We start from the raw sequence: 22,817 nt of genomic DNA, 5'->3' as shown, positions 1-22,817 counted from the left end.
GAGCAAACTTGCGTTATTAGGGCTCGTTTTACGCAGAATTTCGCGCGGATTCTAAATCCGGGATTAAAATTGTGAATGTGAATTTTCACTTTCGAATTTTTTAATGCTCAATATCTTTAAAACTACGACAGATATTAAGCAACCCGCTGCGCTATCGTTTTTCTTGCGATTTTTAGCTTAGAACTCGATTTTCGATAGTTTGAATTTGATATTTAATTTTTTTCAGAATGGAAGTTAATCTTTAATTCAGACACGGTCTATGTAATATTGGTGCTCATTTGACGCAGAATTTCACGTAGATTCCAAAAAGGTAAAACTCGTTAAGATCGGTCCACAAATTACTGAGTTATGAGCGATCAAAGTTTCGGATTTTAAATTTTGAGTTGGAAAATTTTCAAAATTCAATATCTCCGAAACTACGAAAGATTTTGAGAAACGGTTTTCACCAATGTTTTTTTCGGTTCATTTTACTTTAGAATTCGCCCTCAAAAATCGAAAATTTGATGGTCAATTTTTTGGGCAAAAAAATTTTGCGACTCAATCGATGAAAAATTTTCAATTTTTTGTTTTTTGATCGCCCCTCGTAAACTATTTGCTTAATCAATCTGAGATTTGGACAGTTGATAGATTTCGAGCTGCTCTTTTGATCGATAAATAATTCCATAATAATAAACGTAGTTTTCGCCCCGAAACAACTTCTTAAATATGACCCTAAAATCACCCTCTGAAAATGTAATTTGGTTCAATATCTCGTTTATTTGTTAAGGAAATTGAAGGCAGATAGGCTCATTTTACGCAGAATTTTGCGCTGAATTCAAAACTACCCTTATTTTTCTCGTCGGTCAACAAATAACAGAGTTAGAGGGGTTTGGAATTTCGGGTGGTCGCCAGGGGCTAAAATTTTGGAGGTTCGAAAAAGATTTTGCTCAATATCTTCGGAATTAAGGGAAATATCAAACAACCGTTTTTGGAATAGTTTTTCTCGCAATTTTTTACCTTAGAAATCGATCTTAAATAGTTAAAATTCAAAATTTTCAATTTTTTCATGTAGAAGTTAGCTGCCTTTCAGTGTCTAATTTAAACTCGGTCGCTATATTTTTTATTTATAACGTATTGGTGCTCATTTTACGCAGAATTTCACGCAGAATCCAAAATCGCAAGATTATTAGAAATAACTGAGTTATGAGCAATCAAAATTTCGCATATTGAATTTTGAGTTGGAAAATTTTCAAAGCTCAATACCTTCGAAACTACGAAAGATTTTGAGAAACGGTTTTTACCATCGTTTTTCTCGGGTCATTTTACATTACAATACGACCTCAAAAGTCGAAAATGTGATGGTCAATTTTTTGAGCAAAAAAATTTGCTACTCAATCGATGAACATTTTTCAATTTTTCGTTTTTTAATCGTCCCTCGTAAACTATTTGCCCGATCAAGCTGAGATTTGGACAATTGATAAATTTTGAGCTCCTCTTTCGATCGATATAAAATCCAATAATATTAAACACAGCATTCGCCCCGAAACAGCGTCTTGAAAATGACCCTAAAATCACGCTCTAAAAATATAACTCGGTTATTTGTTAAGAAAATTTGGCCTATATGGACTCATTTTACGCAGAATTTCGTGCTGAATCCAAAAATATCGTTATTTTTCTCGTACGTTAACAAATAACTGAGTTAGACGCGTCTGAAATTTTGGGAATTTCCGGAATTGTAAAGAAACTCTTTTCAAAATCGTTTTTCTCGCGATTTTTCGGCTTAGAAATCAGTCTTATATAGTTAGAAATTGAAATTTTCAATTTTTCAATGTTGCAGTTAGCGCAGAATTTCACATGGAATCCAAAAAGGTGATTAAAACAAAGGGAAAATCGCGGTTTTAGCTAAAAATTCGTCCTTGGATTTCGAAAAGTCGAAAAAAAAATTCACCGACTTTAGTGGAGTAAGTAAATAAAAAAGGCACAAAGTGAACATTTTTTAAAGTCATCGCTGGTGCGACCGTCGCAAGAACACTTTCCCATGTCCCACACACCGTTTTTTCCTTGCAGCCTGATAAATGAGAAGACCCAAGATGAGAGAAATTGCAATTCATGTCCGACATGTACCCATTATCCCAAGAAAGCGAATCATTTGATTTGAGCATGTAACGTGGATCGTAACAAATCGCCTGGAAATTGATTAACATTGTGCACATCCACAACTACCGAGAAATCTCTTCCATGCATTTTTCACTTTTATTTGCACTCTTCGTTTCTCGACTCAAATTTCGAATTAGTCACGTTTCAAAACCGTAAAATCGCAAATGTAATCGATGCGAGTAAAAGTGATCCAAAGTTAATAGTCTTTGACAGTATAAAATTGAGGACTTGTTACGTAAACGAGTGTAAATACGCGGCAGAATTCGCTGTAAATATTTCCTGAAGAATGGCATTGACAGTTTCGACACGAGTAATAAATCATAGTTTTCATCAATTGGCAAATCGCACTTCGAACAGACAAGTACCAATTTATCTCCGATTACTTTTACTCGCAAGGCTGTGGCCTGGAGGTACCCTGAAAATCCGCAGATTTATTAGATCAATAATTTATCGGCTGCGCTAAATCCGACTCTGATCTATTCAGTTAGGTGTAACTTTATGGATGAGGTCATTACAAATGTCTGTAATTTAGCCATTATTGCGTGCGGGAATTCAATTGGTAATCGGACCGAAGGCGGCCAGTTGGCCCATATGGGTCGATTATAGGGCAGTTTCTAATTCGGAGTGCGTGCTGAATATCCAATCGGAAAATGGGCCACTTTCTAGTCAAACTTCTTGGAGACAATAATTATTTTCTTATCTTCATCTCCGCGCATTTCCACACTGCGTTGTTAGCATAAATTTCGTCCTCTCGCAACATCCTATTAATTTAATGAAACAATAATTCCGAAACTGAGATAAGTTTGATGTATACGCACTTCTTTGGATCACATTTACGCAAGAATTACGCCATGGAACAATTTGTGCTTATTGCGTACGCCTACCTACTTTCAATGAGATTCATCACAATAATAAATTTAATAACAATTTCCCAGTAGTTCACTCAAAAATCAAGTTAAAATTTGCGACGCTCAATTTGGAATTCCGGGGTCTTTCTAATTACACCCGTAAAAAATTGCACTCCGGGAAGATTAATAGGGCCGTGGTAATGTATTTGCATTGTTGAAAGTGTCAACTGTAAATATAGTCGTCTGCAAACAGCCGAGACGAAAGTGTCAAATTAAATGTTAATTCTTTGTTCGAGAACAATGCGGCCGAGGCGACTGTGATACCATGTCTGGGTCCCATGGGCGGCACCACCTACACCTACGTTACAAGTGAAACTTGAAGCTGCAGGGTGGAAAAATTGCAGAAAAAATATTAAGGCTGCTTCTCAGAAGAGTCGTTCTATTTGTGGAGGAACATAGCCGCGAAATGAGTCAGTAGGTGACCAAGAACGTGTTCCTCCGTTATCTGGGGCTGTCAACGGTCACTTCTAACTGATTTGCATACAATACGGCCTTCAGAAGTACGTCTATAGAAGAAACTAGCTCTCCTCGTCATGTATCGCGAGATTTTCTTTCAGTCTGTTGGTGTTGCGTAATTTGCAGTTAATTGCATTCTCGAGATGAAAATAAAACGTGAAACAATTTCGAATTGCAAATGTTAGAATTTTTTATTTCGACTTTTAAAAATTCTATAGATCCGACAATTTTGACGTCAACGCTGTCAAATTTGGTGGACTTGTTACCGATTTCATTACCTTTCCAACGACATATTATAGAGTTTCATGATTTTCTAACTTGTTAAGCAAAAGTGAACGCGGGGCCTCAAAAAATTACAAATATCTCCGAGTCCTGACCTGATGGAGCAAAACGACCTTCAAATTTAGATTCAGAAGACATTTCTCCTCCAGAAATGACTTTCCTCCGCTCTAAAATTAGTTTGACTAGTGTAATATACCCGTAACGACCCTAACCTGTTGGTGACTTCAACGCCACAATAAGCGACGAACTCCTAAAGCAAAACGGGCTTTGGATTTGGAATTTCGAGGCAATTCTATTTTAGAAATTCGTTGCCTAGTGTAATTAAGTTAATGATCTACTAAACTCAAATTAAGTTACTACTGCTAGAATCATTAGACACTTTTATAGTCGCATTGCGACCTCTCGTTTTAATCTATCATTATAATTTAAAAGAAGCTTAGAAGTTAGCACCAAATTATAGTGAAATCTAATCGTAAATTTTAATGTGCAACCAGCGAAGTATATTTATCTATAATTATAGGACTGGCTAGAATGTAAGAATTAAAATCTCGTAATTTTCGGCGGCCACATCGATAGGCGTGTTATTAAAATGCAATTTCTTCGACATGTAACTAGATCATGACTTTGACTCTTTCATTTCACGGGTAATTCAATAATCAAGCAGTGATGAGAAAATGAGTCCATTTCAATTTGCTTAATAAAACCAGTGCTCTTTAAACCTCTCAGTACGTAGGTTTGTTGCTCAACACCAAAAATAATGTGAAAATATCACATTTCCTTTCGCAACGTACAAAACTTCAATATTCTCGGCAAAAATGTTAAAACTGACGTAACTAACGAACGCCGTTACGCCCAACATCCATTCCAATGATTTGTTGGTTATTAGTAATCACTTCAACAATTAGAGCCAACAAATTGTTAAAACAACTAAATTAATTAATTGCAACACCTTTGTTCCTTCTCTTTGATCCAAGATGTTAATTCGACACAGGTGTTCATATATGGAAGACTTAGAAACCGCTCCACAATCATCGATAATAACAGAGTGTGATCAATGATCTGTTACAAGATTTTTTGTGGATTTGCGCCACTGCACATTTTTTCACGTACGCCGCGGTGTTAAGTACGAATTTCATCATTTCAGGTAAACCTGAATTAGTTGGAGATGGAAACACTTTCGTGTTAGGTTTAATTGCAGATATAAATTTAATCAGTTACGCCATTTTTTTAGTAAAATTCGTATCTTTGATAGTTTCTCAGTTATGACAATGAAGTTTGGGAAGATTACTACTTCTAAAATGTTCATTATCTGTGTCAAAGTGCAGAATTTTAGAACAAGAGAAAGAGATTTTAGAAAATTTTATTTTAGGACGAACGAAATATTTTCGACTTTTTTTTATTAAAATTTGTATCTTTGATAGTTTTTTAGTTATGACAATGAAATTTGGGAACGTTATTATTTCTAAAGCGTTCATTACATGTGCCAAAGAGCAAAATTTTAGAACAAGCAATAGAGATTTTAGAAAATTTTATTTTAGAACGAACCAAATATTTTCAACTTTCTTTAATTAAAATTCTCATCTTTGTTAATTTTTAAGTTATGACAATGAAATTTGGGGATGTTACTAGTTTTAAAGTGTTCATTAACTGTGCCAAAGTGCAAAATTTTAGAACAAGAAATAGAGATTTTAGAAAAGCGTAAATCAGAAGCGTTATTATCAAAGTCAATTCAACTTAAATTGCTCAGTTTTTCGAAGTTGTTTTGGGGTCAAATTTCGTCGGCAAAGAAATACTTAATCGCTCATTATTGTGGCCATAGAGATATAACTCCGTGACAGCAAAAATTTCTGTCATACATTATTAATCGTGTAGATCCTTATCAGTCGAACCGGATTAAAGAAAGGTTAGCCGCGTTCTTTATCAATAAATAAAAAATCGATCCGAAGAACAATCAATTTGGACTAATTTGGACCTAAATTCTCCGGGGCTGGGCTGACATTTGCCAACGCAACCGCTCCCGAAATTTATGCAAACGAAGAAATCCAAAACGACCTTGTCCTTTTTGCCGCCAATTATGCAAATCGTCTTTTTCTAGTGCAGCGACAATTGATCGTATTTGGCGGAAACATTACATTCGCGACACGAATGGGAAAGTCTTTGGCGCTTCCATAATTTCTCCACTTTCTATGGTCCATGCACTTACGGATTTTTTCATTTCTTTTGATCATTTTCTATTGACATCTGGTAGCTGGAGGTTCAAAGTTGACATTTAAAGTGGCTTCTTCTTGTCATCGCCACCACGCCCGTCACTAGATAAGTCAACTTAGGAGTGGTCTTTGGTGAGGATTAAAAAAGAATGTGTTTGGAAACACGTTATCGGGCGATTAATCTCTTTAGCAATTGTGCAAGAGATTTAAGTGACAGGACAGAGTTGATTGAAGTTGACTTGAGCAATGTTTCCTGTTGGATGATAATCACGAAAGAATAGACCTGTGGTGATTGTTTCCCACTTAATCGGGAAAATCTATTGTTGGAATAAAATAAATAGAAAGCACGGACTAATATAAAACGATTTTTTACATAACCGTTTCGAAATCCCGCAAACAATTCTTTAATTTACCAGATCTAGATCTCCTCCACTTATATAATTGTTAATTAATAAATCCTTTCCATACTTCCATCCAATTAAATTTTTATGACTTATTAAGAAATCCACAGCTCAAGCTCCTGGAGGAACGAAAGCTCCACCCAATAAGGCGAATCAAGCTTTCGCCGTCTCGCAGTTTACGATCTTTTGTGTTTGACCAACGGGAATCCAGCGCAAAAATTCGGGTTAATTTAGCACCTGTCTTTGCTGGTGAAGGAACAAGGTTGTTCACGTGAGGTTTCGTAATTTACCGTTTTTTCCAACGACCTTCGCAATGACCAGGAACTAGATCCTTTTTTATGCATACGAGGCTTAGAATGTCGCTTTTTGATTAATAATTGCATAAGCGTGACAAGAATGGAAACCCACGCTTTACCAGCTTTAGGAACGAGCGTGAGATCATGCAAATGTTGGAAAAGTTCGTCGCTTGTTGTAGCATTGAAGTCACAAACGGGTTACGGTCGTTGCGGGTGAATTAGGCTAGTGAAGTAACTTTGGGGCGGTGGAAAGGAGTTTCTGGAGGAGAATTGACTGATTGTAAACACCTCACAAGTAAAACTTCAACCAAATTTGATTTCTTTACCATCAAAATTGTCGAATTAACCAAGTTTTTTAAAAAATTAGAATTTCGAGTCGAGAAAATAAAATTTCTAAAATTCGCAATTTATGATCTAAAATTCTGAAATTTAGTACACTTAATAAACGTTTTTAAAGTAATAAATCGACGAAATTTGATCACTTTAGCATTGAAATTGTCGAATTTAAAAAATATTTTAGAAACTTTTCAAATTCCTCCTAGGACTAAAAAATTCTAAAAATCGTAATTTGTGACCTAAAAATCTGTAACTTAGTACACTTCATACATGTCTCTTATGTAACAAGTCCAACAAATTTGACAGCAATTGTGTCAAAATTTCCGAAATACAGAATTTAGAAAAAAAAATAATTTTGAGTTCATCTTAGTCGAAATAAAAATTTCTAAAATTAGCAATTTATGATCTAAAATTCTGAAATTTAGTACACTTAATAAAAGTTTTTAAAGTAATAAATCGACGAAATTTGATCACTTTAGCATCAAAATTGTCGAATTCAAAAAATATTTTAGAAAGTTTTCAAATTCGAATTCCTCCTAGGACTAAAACATTCTAAAAATCGTAATTTGTGACCTAAAAATCTGTAACTTAGTACACTTCATACATGTCTCTTAAGTAACAAGTCCAACAAATTTGACAGCAATTGTGTCAAAATTACCGAAATACAGAATTTAGAAAAAAAAAAAATTTTGAGTTCATCTTAGTCGAAATAAAAATTTCTAAAATTAGCAATTTATGATCTAAAATTCTGAAATTTAGTACACTTAATAAACGTTTTTAAAGTAATAAATCAACGAAATTTGATCACTTTAGCATTGAAATTGTCGAATTTAAAAAATATTTTAGAAACTTTTCAAATTCCTCCTAGGACTAAAAAATTCTAAAAATCGTAATTTGTGACCTAAAAATCTGTAACTTAGTACACTTCATACATGTCTCTTAAGTAACAAGTCCAACAAATTTGACAGCAATTGTGTCAAAATTACCGAAATACAGAATTTAGAAAAAAAAAAATTTGAGTTCATCTTAGTCGAAATAAAAATTTCTAAAATTAGCAATTTATGATCTAAAATTCTGAAATTTAGTACACTTAATAAACGTTTTTAAAGTAATAAATCAACGAAATTTGATCACTTTAGCATTGAAATTGTCGAATTTAAAAAATATTTTAGAAACTTTTCAAATTCCTCCTAGGACTAAAAAATTCTAAAAATCGTAATTTGTGACCTAAAAATCTGTAACTTAGTACACTTCATACATGTCTCTTATGTAACAAGTCCAACAAATTTGACAGCAATTGTGTCAAAATTTCCGAAATACAGAATTTAGAAAAAAAAATAATTTTGAGTTCATCTTAGTCGAAATAAAAATTTCTAAAATTAGCAATTTATGATCTAAAATTCTGAAATTTAGTACACTTAATAAAAGTTTTTAAAGTAATAAATCGACGAAATTTGATCACTTTAGCATCAAAATTGTCGAATTCAAAAAATATTTTAGAAAGTTTTCAAATTCGAATTCCTCCTAGGACTAAAACATTCTAAAAATCGTAATTTGTGACCTAAAAATCTGTAACTTAGTACACTTCATACATGTCTCTTAAGTAACAAGTCCAACAAATTTGACAGCAATTGTGTCAAAATTACCGAAATACAGAATTTAGAAAAAAAAAAAATTTTGAGTTCATCTTAGTCGAAATAAAAATTTCTAAAATTAGCAATTTATGATCTAAAATTCTGAAATTTAGTACACTTAATAAACGTTTTTAAAGTAATAAATCGACGAAATTTGATCACTTTAGCATCGAAATTGTCGAATTCAAAAAATATTTTAGAAAGTTTTCAAATTCGAATTCCTCCTAGGACTAAAAAATTCTAAAAATCGGAATTTGTGACCTAAAAATCTGTAACTTAGTACACTTCATACATGTCTCTTATGTAACAAGTCCAACAAATTTGACAGCAATTGTGTCAAAATTACCGAAATACAGAATTGAGAAAAAAAAAAAAATTTTTAGTTTATCTTAGTCGAAATAAAAATTTCTAAAATTAGCAATTTATGATCTAAAATTCTGAAATTTGGTACACTTAATAAACGTTTTTAAAGTAATAAATCGACGAAATTTGATCACTTTAGCATCGAAATTGTCGAATTCAAAAAATATTTTAGAAAGTTTTCAAATTCGAATTCCTCCTAGGACTAAAACATTCTAAAAATCGTAATTTGTGACCTAAAAATCTGTAACTTAGTACACTTCATACATGTCTCTTAAGTAACAAGTCCAACAAATTTGACAGCAATTGTGTCAAAATTACCGAAATACAGAATTTAGAAAAAAAAAAATTTGAGTTCATCTTAGTCGAAATAAAAATTTCTAAAATTAGCAATTTATGATCTAAAATTCTGAAATTTAGTACACTTAATAAACGTTTTTTAAGTAATAAATCGACGAAATTTGATCACTTTAGCATCGAAATTGTCGAATTCAAAAAATATTTTAGAAAGTTTTCAAATTCGAATTCCTCCTAGGACTAAAAAATTCTAAAAATCGGAATTTGTGACCTAAAAATCTGTAACTTAGTACACTTCATACATGTCTCTTATGTAACAAGTCCAACAAATTTGACAGCAATTGTGTCAAAATTACCGAAATACAGAATTGAGAAAAAAAAAAAAATTTTTAGTTTATCTTAGTCGAAATAAAAATTTCTAAAATTAGCAATTTATGATCTAAAATTCTGAAATTTGGTACACTTAATAAACGTTTTTAAAGTAATAAATCGACGAAATTTGATCACTTTAGCATCAAAATTGTCGAATTCAAAAAATATTTTAGAAAGTTTTCAAATTCGAATTCCTCCTAGGACTAAAAAATTCTAAAAATCGGAATTTGTGACCTAAAAATCTGTAACTTAGTACACTTCATACATGTCTCTTATGTAACAAGTCCAACAAATTTGACAGCAATTGTGTCAAAATTACCGAAATACAGAATTGAGAAAAAAAAAAAAATTTTTAGTTTATCTTAGTCGAAATAAAAATTTCTAAAATTAGCAATTTATGATCTAAAATTCTGAAATTTGGTACACTTAATAAACGTTTTTAAAGTAATAAATCGACGAAATTTGATCACTTTAGCATCAAAATTGTCGAATTCAAAAAATATTTTAGAAAGTTTTCAAATTCGAATTCCTCCTAGGACTAAAAAATTCTAAAAATCGGAATTTGTGACCTAAAAATCTGTAACTTAGTACACTTCATACATGTCTCTTATGTAACAAGTCCAACAAATTTGACAGCAATTGTGTCAAAATTACCGAAATACAGAATTGAGAAAAAAAAAAAAATTTTTAGTTTATCTTAGTCGAAATAAAAATTTCTAAAATTAGCAATTTATGATCTAAAATTCTGAAATTTGGTACACTTAATAAACGTTTTTAAAGTAATAAATCGACGAAATTTGATCACTTTAGCATCAAAATTGTCGAATTCAAAAAATATTTTAGAAAGTTTTCAAATTCGAATTCCTCCTAGGACTAAAACATTCTAAAAATCGTAATTTGTGACCTAAAAATCTGTAACTTAGTACACTTCATACATGTCTCTTAAGTAACAAGTCCAACAAATTTGACAGCAATTGTGTCAAAATTACCGAAATACAGAATTTAGAAAAAAAAAATAATTTTGAGTTCATCTTAGTCGAAATAAAAATTTCTAAAATTAGCAATTTATGATCTAAAATTCTGAAATTTAGTACACTTAATAAACGTTTTTAAAGTAATAAATCGACGAAATTTGATCACTTTAGCATCGAAATTGTCGAATTCAAAAAATATTTTAGAAAGTTTTCAAATTCGAATTCCTCCTAGGACTAAAAAATTCTAAAAATCGGAATTTGTGACCTAAAAATCTGTAACTTAGTACACTTCATACATGTCTCTTATGTAACAAGTCCAACAAATTTGACAGCAATTGTGTCAAAATTACCGAAATACAGAATTGAGAAAAAAAAAAAAATTTTTAGTTTATCTTAGTCGAAATAAAAATTTCTAAAATTAGCAATTTATGATCTAAAATTCTGAAATTTGGTACACTTAATAAACGTTTTTAAAGTAATAAATCGACGAAATTTGATCACTTTAGCATCGAAATTGTCGAATTCAAAAAATATTTTAGAAAGTTTTCAAATTCGAATTCCTCCTAGGACTAAAACATTCTAAAAATCGTAATTTGTGACCTAAAAATCTGTAACTTAGTACACTTCATACATGTCTCTTAAGTAACAAGTCCACCAAATTTGACAGCAATAGTGTCAAAATTACCAAAATGCAGAATTTAGAAAAAAAAAATAATTTTGAGTTCATCTTAGTCGAAATAAAAATTTCTAAAATTAGCAATTTATGATCTAAAATTCTGAAATTTGGTACACTTAATAAACGTTTTTAAAGTAATAAATCGACGAAATTTGATCACTTTAGCATCAAAATTGTCGAATTCAAAAAATATTTTAGAAAGTTTTCAAATTCGAATTCCTCCTAGGACTAAAACATTCTAAAAATCGTAATTTGTGACCTAAAAATCTGTAACTTAGTACACTTCATACATGTCTCTTAAGTAACAAGTCCAACAAATTTGACAGCAATTGTGTCAAAATTACCGAAATACAGAATTTAGAAAAAAAAATAATTTTGAGTTCATCTTAGTCGAAATAAAAATTTCCAAAATTAGCAATTCGTGAGTTAAAATTCTGTAAATTAGTACACTTCTTAAACTTCTCTTAAGTAACAAAGTCACCAAATTTGACAGCATTAGCATCAAAACTGTCGAACTTACAGATTTTATTTCAAAAATTGAATTTCGAGATTTTTTGAGAAATAAAAAGTTCTAAAATTCGCAATTTTTGATCTAAATTTCTGAAATTTAGTACACTCAACAAACGTTTCTAAAGTAACAAGTACACCAAATTTGATCACTGTAACATTAAAATTGTCAAATTTACAGGACCATTTCTTCGAATCCGTTTGGCTGATTTACGAGCCATCCTCGACCTTGCCTGGCATTCTTCGTATTTTATCTCCGACCTTCGAAAATGTATCAAATCTCTTGTCACCATTCAATTGATTTGCATAACAGTAAACACAATACGGTGAAACCGGTACGACCTCAGCCTTCCATTTTTTCCGAAGAAACGCATATAGAAATTCCCTTGGGCGACAAATCTGAATACAAAACAATTTTTCCATTTGCACACTTTCCGTGTTTCTTGCCTTGATCGAGCGAACGTAAATTCGTTTGAAAACACAATCACCAACGTCCTTAACACAGTCTGATCGAGGAAACCAGAAAATTGCGATTTTCGCATCCATAAATGGAGAATTAATGTAATTAAATAAAGTTGCGCTCCATTAATTTCACACTTCTCTGTAATGTTTTAATTAAAGTGTGGTCGTAAAAGATTTGATGACGGACATGCACAGGTGTAATTTTCAGCACACGCTTATCAACTAGTCGTGCGAACATGTGTAATTACGTGGTTTAACACTGTTGTGCGGTGTGGAAACTGTAAAGACGCGGTTTCGCGGGTAATCGAGCGTTAACGTCTCTGAGAGCTTTCAGGGTTCTGCGGTTTATCAGTAATTGAAGTCTAAACGAAAAATAGCAAATTGAAATTGCGGCAAGGCGCATCCACCATTTTTGGTGCCCATTTTTCACAAAATGCGACTGTTTTCTGGTAGGATTGGTCGGTCTAATTACAAAGTGGAATGGCCTTCTGATGCCAAACCTGAAGTCCGTTTTGCTCCATCAGGTCTGGATTTAAAGATATTTTTAAAATTATAGTTTTTAAAGTTTAAAAAAACGCTCGAAATTTAATTTTTTTTTAAAATCTAATTTCTACAATTTTGACACTACTGCTGTCAAATATGGTGGACTTATTACTTTGGAAACGTTTGTTAAGTTTCAGAGTTTTAGATTACAAATTTTTTAATTTAGAAATTTAAACTTTCTTTAAGGTCCTGTAAATTCGACAATTTTAATGTTACAGTGATCGAGTTTGGTGTACGTGTTACTTTAGAAACGTCTGTTGAGTGTTCTAACTTTCCCAATTTTAGATCAAAAGTTGCAAATTTTGAAATTTTTTTTTTTCGGAAGATGTCGAAATTCAATTTTTGAAAAAAAATTCTTTAAATTCGACAGTTTTGACGCTAATGCTGTTAAATTTGGTGTACTTGTTACATAAGTGGCGTTTATAAAATGTACTAAATTACAGAATTTTAGCTCACAAATTTTAGAATTTTTTATTCCTAAGAACTCGAATTGGAAAATTTAAAATTTTCTAAAGCATATTTTAAATTTGACAATTTAAATGTTACAGTGATCAAGTTTGGTGTACGTGTTAATTTAGAAACGTCTGTTAAGTGTTAAGTCAAATGTTCTTACTTTCCGAATTTTAGATTAAAAATTGCGAATTTTAGAAATTTTCATTTTTCTGAAGATCCCGAAATTCAATTTTTGAAAAAAAAATCTATAAATTCGACAGTTTTGACGCTAATGCTGTTAAATTTGGTTGACTTGTTACTTAAGAAACGTTTATAAAGTCTACTAAATTACAGAACTTTAGATCACAAGTTACAAATTTTAGAATTTTTTATTCCCAGGAACTCGAAATTGAAAATTTAAAATTTTCTAAAACATTTTTTAAATTCGACAATTCTGACCCTAAAGTGTTCAAATTTGGTGAACTTGTTACTCTAGAAACGTTTATTAAGTGTACTAAATTACAGAATTTTAGATCACGAATTGCAACTTTTAGAAATTTTCATTTTTTGGAAGGCGTCGTAATTTAAATTTTTAAAAAAATTCGACAATTTTGACTCTAATTTTGTGAAATTCGGTATATTTCTTACTTAAAAGACCTTTATGAAGTCTATTAATTTACAGAATTTTTGATCACGAATTACCAATTTTAAAATTTTTCATTTCTAAAAAAAAACCCGAATTTCAAAATTTTCTAAAACATCTTTTAAATTCGACAATTTTAACGCTAAAGTGTTCAAATTTGGTAAACTTGTTTCTCTAGAAACGTTTATTAAGTGCAAATCAGTTGCAAATCAATTGAATGGTGACAACAGATTTGATACATTTTTGAAGGTCGGAGGATAAAATACGAAGAATGCCAGGCAAGGTCGAGGATGGCTCGTAAATCAGCCAAACGGTTCTCGAATGTTGAATTATAATGACACGATAAGCATTTTCGGCTTATTTACTATGCCTACGGAAACTGTAAAGGTCACGTGGGCGATAAGAGCTCTTGTCAGATGGCAAAATGTCGACAGTAGTGACATTCAAAATTAAATATCATCAGAATTATGTAACCACTTCTCGCAACAAAGTAACAATTATCTTTAGCGGAAGTCCAACAAATCGGTGGTAATTGCAAGAGGCGAGCACTAAATCTTTGGGGAATTCGAGCAGCTCATTATGTCTTAACCAGAGTGGGTGTGTTAGATAAATCGGAGTAACAAGATTTTATTTATAACACCTCTTTCACTTATTAGACATGAAAAAACTTGTAACTCGTAATGGGTAATAAATCCCGGAACTCGAGGATTCTTTGCTCCGAAACTGGAGACATTAAAAATGGTAATATGAGCCTCATTATGCACCGTTTTTGATCGGAAGTAAATTTGCAATCTAAAGTGGCCAACAGCTCGGATTTCGACATGCGAAATGTTAACAACCCGGGATTTAAATTTTTAAAAGGAAGGAAAATGCAGCAAAAATCGACCTTTCACTTCAGACAAGCCATCCCACGTATCTATGTCAAATTCGCGTTTTTCTCTCCATTCAAACGTCACAACCCATAAATTAAAAAAATCAATAATCCGACTTGCACAACTCTTGAAATTAGAAATTGCGCCAAGCGTACAAAATCGGCTTAATTACTTCCCAAAAAGTCGAATCGGCGGCAAAAAATCTCCGCATGTACGGTTGTCTCGGAGCAATTTATGAATGGCCATAAATCCGCTGCAGTACTTTCTATTATCTCTAATACGTTACTCGTACTTAATGAGCAAATGTGGGCAATAAAATTTTATACGAGCGGACTTTCCGCGGCGAAAATTTATCGCTTTTCTCCGAAACGGGCGCTTTTTCGTCCAAGCGAATTTGAGTCATCGACCGAAGATATACTGTTCCAATTCTTCTAACGTTTTTATGGCACCCAGTCCTCATTACCGCAAAGATTATGAGGGTTCTTAAAAGTGCAAGCAACCCCATTGTAAATCATTTTCAGGTACCCGAAAGTGGTCAAGAACGAATTTGGGACAGGGCCGGGTTTAGAATAAGAATTAAATCGGAATTAAAGTAAACACAATTACATGTTTGTTCTTTTTAATTAATTAGCATGAAATCAATCGCTGTCGCTTTTAGCGAGATTTTCATCGCCGCCGCTTTCTTCCAAATTAATCACAAATTTGGGAAAATTGGGCGACACATACAGTTTAACAAACGCTCTAGTGCGGTTATGGCTTTGACTTTTTAAATCGTTTACAGCCACCTTACCGCAAACCCCCATAAACATAATAACGCTCAAATGGTTGGGTTTCATCTAATAAATATGGTCTACATTTCGAGGTGATTTTGTTACTCACCTGACCCAAACTTACTCAAATTGATGATAAACGCAATTATATTAATTGGGGATTCAAAAGAAAAAAATACGTGTATTGGAACATTTGGAAATTTGTGGAGTTTATAAGTCTTGACTGTCTTATTAATAGTACCGATTTAGAAAAATTTAGACCAAAAAAGAGAATCTTTAGAAATTTTTATTTGGACAACTGAAAATGTCAATTTTTTTCAAGACTGTAATTTCGTTATTTCTAGTGCGACAGGAACGAAATTTATGCATGTTGTTTCTTTTGTTTGTTTTAGTAATGTCACTAATTTGCAAAAATTTAGATCAAAAAGTCGAATTTTTACAAATTGTCGTTTTAAGACCAAAAAAATTACACCAATTTTTTTTAATCGTGTAATTTCTTTATTTTTTATGCGATTTTAACGAAATTTGTGGAGATTATCACTCTCGACTGCCTTATTAAGAGCGTCAATTTAGAAAAATTTAGACCAAAAAAGAGAATTTTTAGAAATTTTGATTTCGAGGAGCGAAGAAAATTTTTTGTTTTTAACCAAAAAAAAATGTGACCAAAAATTTTAAACGACCTGTAAGTTCTTCATTTTTAATGCCACTATAACCAAATTTGTGAAGTTTATAAGTCTTAACTGTATTATTAAGAGTTTTAGAAAAATTTAGAATAAAAAAGGAGAATATTTAGAAATTTTTATTTAGACCACAATGAAAATATCAATTTTTTCAACACTGTAATTTCGTTGTTTCTAGTGCGACAGGAACGAAATTTATGCATGTTGTTTCTTTTGTTTGTTTTAGTAATGTCACTAATTTGCAAAAATTTAGATCAAAAAGTCGAATTTTTACAAATTTTCGTTTTAAGACCAAAAAAATGACACCTATTTTTTTAATCGTGTAATTTCTTTATTTTTTATGCGATTTTAACGAAATTTGTGGAGATTATCACTCTCGACTGCCTTATTAAGAGCGTCAATTTAGAAAAATTTAGACCAAAAAAGAGAATTTTTAGAAATTTTGATTTCGAGGAACGAAGAAAATTTTTGTTTTTAACCAAAAAAAAAGTGACCAAAAATTTTAAACGACCTGTAAGTTCTTCATTTTTAATGCCACTATAACCAAATTTGTGAAGTTTATAAGTCTTAACTGTATTATTAAGAGTTTTAGAAAAATTTAGAATAAAAAAGGAGAATATTTAGAAATTTTTATTTAGACCACAATGAAAATATCAATTTTTTCAACACTGTAATTTCGTTATTTCTAGTGCGACAGGAACGAAATTTATGCATGTTGTTTCTTTTGTTTGTTTTAGTAATATCACTAATTTGCAAAAATTTTGATTAAAAAGTCGAATTTTTAAAAATTTTCGTTTTAAAATTAAAAAAATGCCACCAATTTTTTTTAAGATCCTGCAATTTCTTTATTTGTTAAGTGATTTTAACTAAATTTGTGGAGATTATCACTCTTGACTGTCTTATTTACTCTGCCGATTTACAAAAATTTAGAGCGAAAAGGAGAATTTGTAGAAATTTTTATTTCAAGTAGCTAAAAAAAAATTACAAAAAAACTTGAACGCGGTTTAATTTCCACATTTTTGGTGTCACAAGAACGAAATTTGTGGGCGTTATTTTTAAGGTCAAATAGTCCATAAAAGTTGTTGAATTTGGGTTAATTTTAATATATCTTTGTTAACCATTATTTCTAATAACGTATTATCTTTATTTGTGTAAAAACATTGTTAATTTTTTTTGAAAGTTTCAATTACTAAGTGGGACTTAGGTCCAGATAATGTAATTTTTCTTAGAAGCATAAGGAACCTAGTGTAAAAATATGTCCAAAAAAATATTTTTGGATCAAAAATTACGACTATTACGCACGATTTGAAATAAATAGTCATCAATAACTCGCAATGCGCTTTAAATTGCATGTTTGAAAAGAGATTGAGAATATTTATTACGGTTCATTTCAAGCCAGATGAGACCCAACCACTTGAGGGTTATTATGATTATGGGGGTTTGCGGTAAGGTGGCTATAAACGGTTTAAAAAGTCAAAGCCATAATCGCACTAGAGCGTTTGATAAACTGTAACTTTTGCTTTGCTCCTTTGCCCATTTGTCATTTTAAAAATTTTTTGGAACATCCAAATCTTTAATTTACTACTCAGTAAGAATCAAAAGTGTAAATGTAGGTATAAATCAATCATATATGTGCCTATTTAATCATCGCCCGTAAAATGAATCACAAAAAAAAATAATCTGAAAATCAAAAATAAATTTGTTGCATATTATTACTGCAACAGAATTGAACAGAATTTGTCGATGCAATATTTTTATGCATCCGGTCCTGTTAAAACCTTTCTAGACGGTCGAAACCGCCATTTATGAGGGGCATTGTGTGAGTTATTAGCTTTTCTAAGGGTGGTACTGCCATAAAAACGTTAGAAGAATTGGAACAGCATAATGGAAAAGTGTTTTGTTCGAGTTTCGGGCCCAAAAGTCGAGTTTCTAATCGAGGCTGTGCGGAATCCGGTTCTGTAATAAAACGGGGAATTTATGCGGGCCCGGGCCGATTTTAATGGGAAAATTGAATTTCAGGAACGATACAGCCAATTAAGTTTATATTTATTTTATAAATCAATTTGTTATGAAAGGAAATAAGAAGAGCGATACATTATGATAACGACTTGTGGATTTTATGCGGGTATTATTCGAATAAATAAATATATTTGCATCCTAATTCCAAGTCATTTATTATTAATGGGCGCTTCGCGCGGATCCGGATTGCATTTCCTATTGGCAACAGGTGCACTTCTGACCCCACAGCCTCGCCGAATTTTAACGACTAATTATTTCGACATGCGCCGATCAATTTTCACTTTGTTTTGGGGGAATTGAGCCATTAATGTCTTCATTCCTTTGGTGACATTTTCCATGAATGTTAAAACGAATTTCGACCGAAAACATCCAAATGTCAAATTTCTTTTCATTTTGTAATTAATTTTGAATAAATTATCATTTTGGAAAGATCGGGCGATACGAGAAATGCAATAATGGTGAGATGGTAATCAATGACGCAATTGTTTACAACATCCATGACTGGCGTCACTACAATAAACAAACAAAAATGAAAAAAACAAGACAACGAATTAGAAAGAACTGGAACTTCAAATTTTCTTTAAGGTCGTGTAAATTGGACAATTTTAATATTACAGCGATCAAATTTAGTGTACTTGTTACTTTAGAAACGTTTGTTAAGTGTCTTAAATTTCAGAATTTTAGATCACGAATTGCCAATTTTAGAAATTTCTATATCTCGGGAAACCTCAAAAAAATTCTGAAAGAAATTCGTCAATTTTTACGCTAATGCTGTCAAATTTGGTGGACTTATTACATAACAGGCGATTGTTAAGTGTACGAAATTACAAAATTTCAGATCACCAATTGCAAATTTTAAAAATTTTTATTTCGAGACAAGCAAAATCTCGAAATTCAAGTGTTTAAAAAAATCTGTAAATTCAACAATTTTAACGCTAATGCTGCCAAATTTAGCACACTTGTTACTTAAAAGACGATTATAAAGTGTACTAAATAACAGAATTTTAGATCACGATTTGCAAATTTTAGAATTTTTGAATGTCTGGGAAAATTTCGAAATTTAGATATTTTTTAAGATTCTGTAAATTTGAAAATTTTGACGCTAATGCTGTCAAATTTAGTGGACTTGTCACTTAAGAGACGTTTATTAAGCGAACATAATTTCAAAATTTTACACCCCAAATTGCGAATTTTAGAAATTTTCATTTTGACTAGGAAACACTCAAAATTTAAATTTTATAAAAAAATCTGTAAATTCGACAATTTTTACGCTAATGCTGTCAAATTTGGTAGACTTGTTACTTAAAAGACGATTATAAAGTGTACTAAATTACAGAATTTTAGATCACGATTTGCAAATTTTAGAATTTTTGAATATCTGGGAAAAATTCGAAATTTAGATATTTTTTAAGATCCTGTAAATTCGAAAATTTTGGCGCTAATGCTGTCAAATTTAGTGGACTTGTTACTTAAGAGACGTTTATTAAGCATACATAATTTCAAAATTTTACACCGCGAATTGCGAATTTTAGAAATTTTCATTTTGACTAGGAAACACTCAAAATTTAAATTTTATAAAAAAATCTGTAAATTCGACAATTTTTACGCTAATGCTGTCAAATTTGGTAGACTTGTTACTTAAAAGACGATTATAAAGTGTACTAAATTACAGAATTTTAGATCACGATTTGCAAATTTTAGAATTTTTGAATGTCTGGGAAAAATTCGAAATTTAGATATTTTTTAAGATCCTGTAAATTCGAAAATTTTGACGCTAATGCTGTCAAATTTAGTGGACTTGTTACTTAAGAGACGTTTATTAAGCGAACATAATTTCAAAATTTTACACCGCAAATTGCGAATTTTAGAAATTTTCATTTTGACTAGGAAACACTCAAAATTTAAATTTTATAAAAAAATCTGTAAATTCGACAATTTTAACGTTAATGTTGTCAAATTTGGCGGACTCAGTAGACGTTTATAAAGTGTACGAAATTACAAAATTTTAGAACACGAATTTTAGAAATTTTCATTTCTAGATAGGAGTCAAAAATTAGAATTTTCGAAAATTCGACAGTTTTGACCTTGGAGTTATGAATTTTAGTTACTTCAAAAGCGTTTAATGAATATACCAAATTACAGAATTTTAGAATAAAACGCAAAAATTTTAAAACGTTTCATTTATAGGACGAACTAAAAACCAAAAATTGAGAAGTTTCTAAAACTCCATAAATTCGACAGTATTGACAGTAAAGTAATAAAGTTTGGTGAACTTGTGCCTTTAGATCCGTTTATTATGTATTCTAAATTACAAAATTTTAGATCCAGAATTAAGAATTTTAGACTTAGTCAAATGTAGGTCGAACTCAAAATCTAAAATTTACTATTAAATTCTTTAGATCCGACAGTTTTAACCCTAAAGCAGTAAAATTTAGTGGACTTTTAGCTTCAAAAGCATTTATTCAGTGTACTAAATTAGAGAATTAGAGAACAAGTATTTAATATTTTTGAATGTTTTATTTTACCAATATCTCCGAGTCCTGACCTGATGGAGCAAAACTCCCTTCGTGTTTAGAATCAGCAAACAATTCTCCTCCAAAAACGACTTTCCACACTTCCAGTACAAATTTCGTCCACAATTTCTTGGCAATAATTAATTGATAGAATTCCAGAACATAACTGTAGCGATTTTAGATATGCGCCGCGCTAAAAAACGTCGCAAACGACCGAATAAATTACAAATGCCGACAAAGCTGATAAATTCTAATTAAAGGGAATGTAATTCGTGTGATTTGTACTTGTTTATAAATTTATTGGACGCGTTCGAGTTGTAATTACACTTAAACTAATAATTTATCGCTGCGATTTTTGATGTTTGGTCCGAGTATGGTAACTAATTAATTTCGCGATTTTTCCACACTCCCCAATGCGGAATTAGATTTTCCGCAATAGATATGTAAATGAGATATTATCCACGTTCAATTATAGAATGAAGAATTGTGGCAATTTGTTGGAATTTTTATAAATAATTTTTAATAACTCTTGCACTCAATTCCTTTTTGAAAACTCGAATAGAACAGCACCGTTACTCGGTACAAAACGAAGAGTAATAAAATCGCAATGTAATGCATTTCACGATGACATCCTCTACTCGATTAGGATCGTCTTGAGCCCATAATTGCAATGGCAAGGAATGCTGTCATCCGACTCGAGCACTGTCAATTTACCAGCCTCATATAATTTGTCGCAATCATGTTTAAATAAAAATAAACACTACTAAACAAGAAAACCGCTTTGACAGGAGAAAATCATTGTTTATCAAGCACGACTCTCATTTAAATAATTTCATAATTACGATAATGACTGTTGGCGGAAGTCCAATCCTGAAAAATCCAATAAATTCATTTCTAATTTATTCAGGGATTATCTGGACGTTGTTTCTTCAACAATCCGCAGCGGTCAAAGGCACAATTGTGCTCATTGTTGCTCAATTTTGATGAAAGTCCTTTAGAATGTAAATTCGTTTTAGCAGTCATAAATTAATCAGCGCCTGAAACGTGCACTATCGAGGAGGTGAGAGTTCAATCGAGGCGACCTGTAATGGATTCGCACTTTGCTGAACGCTTTCTTCCCGGAATTAGATCGCATCGAATCAGAAGATCACAAATAATCGGCAAAACTGGAAACGCGGAGATATGAATATGCAATTAGGGATCTTCGTGCGTTGGTTGGCAAGACTGTTAAGGTCAGTCAACGTGAATTGTGAATTTTTTGTTTATTGTCAGCACAAATTGGCGTGTTTATCGGATTTGAATGTGTCAGCCAGTATGGAAATTCTTTGACTGATGGTCCTTCGTTTTAGAATAAAATTTATTTAAATTACCTTGTTTTAAATTAATTAACCTTTTAGTGCGTTTTATTCACTGAATAGCTGCAAGTTTTTAAAATTCGATTTTGAAAAAATGGTGGAGGCGCCAGGTTTTTTCATTTTTACTCAATTTGGGAAATTGCAAATAGCCAAAGTTTACTACATATTTTTAAGCTGTTTATTAAGTGGGCGAAATTCCAAAGTTATAAAGCAAAAAACTACATTTTTAGAAATTTACCTTTTCAAATCAAATAAAAAAAACCTGATTTTTAATAAAATTCGTAACTTTTGCTGTGGCAAAATAAAAATTAAATAAAATTTACTGCCTTTACTATTTTTGAGTTGTTTATTAATTGGGTTAAATTGCAAAGTTCTAGAATAAAAAACGAAAATTTTAGATACAATTTTTTTAAGGATAAATAAAAAAAAATACAAAATTTTGATAAAAAAATTGTAACTCTGACAATTTCAGTGCTGTAAATAAAATTTGGGCAGGTTACTCTTCTTAAGCTGTATATTAACTGTGCCAAATTAAAATTTTAAAGCAAAAGACACAACTTTTAGAAATTTATCTTTTTAAATCGAACCAAAAAAAAATCCAAAATTAAAAAAAATAATCGTAATTTTTGAAAATTTTAATATTATACCAATGAAATTTTGGGTGTTTACTACTTTCAAGCTTTATT

At 31.3% G+C, this 22,817-nt stretch overlaps 1 protein-coding gene across 1 annotated transcript in view; it reads left to right on the top strand.

The window, feature by feature from the left end:
- Positions 1-22,817, top strand: part of LOC148180104 (uncharacterized) — an 84,102-nt gene that overhangs the window by 30,845 nt on the left and 30,440 nt on the right. The window lies entirely within an intron of this gene.

This window comes from Gnatocerus cornutus, chromosome 2, assembly GCF_029298725.1.
Source record: "Gnatocerus cornutus isolate USDA-ARS CGAHR chromosome 2, icGnaCorn1.1, whole genome shotgun sequence".
Taxonomy (NCBI): Eukaryota; Metazoa; Arthropoda; class Insecta; order Coleoptera; family Tenebrionidae; genus Gnatocerus; species Gnatocerus cornutus.
The sequence above is the reverse complement of the archived record's forward strand: the minus strand, read 5'-3'. Positions and strand labels throughout refer to the sequence as shown.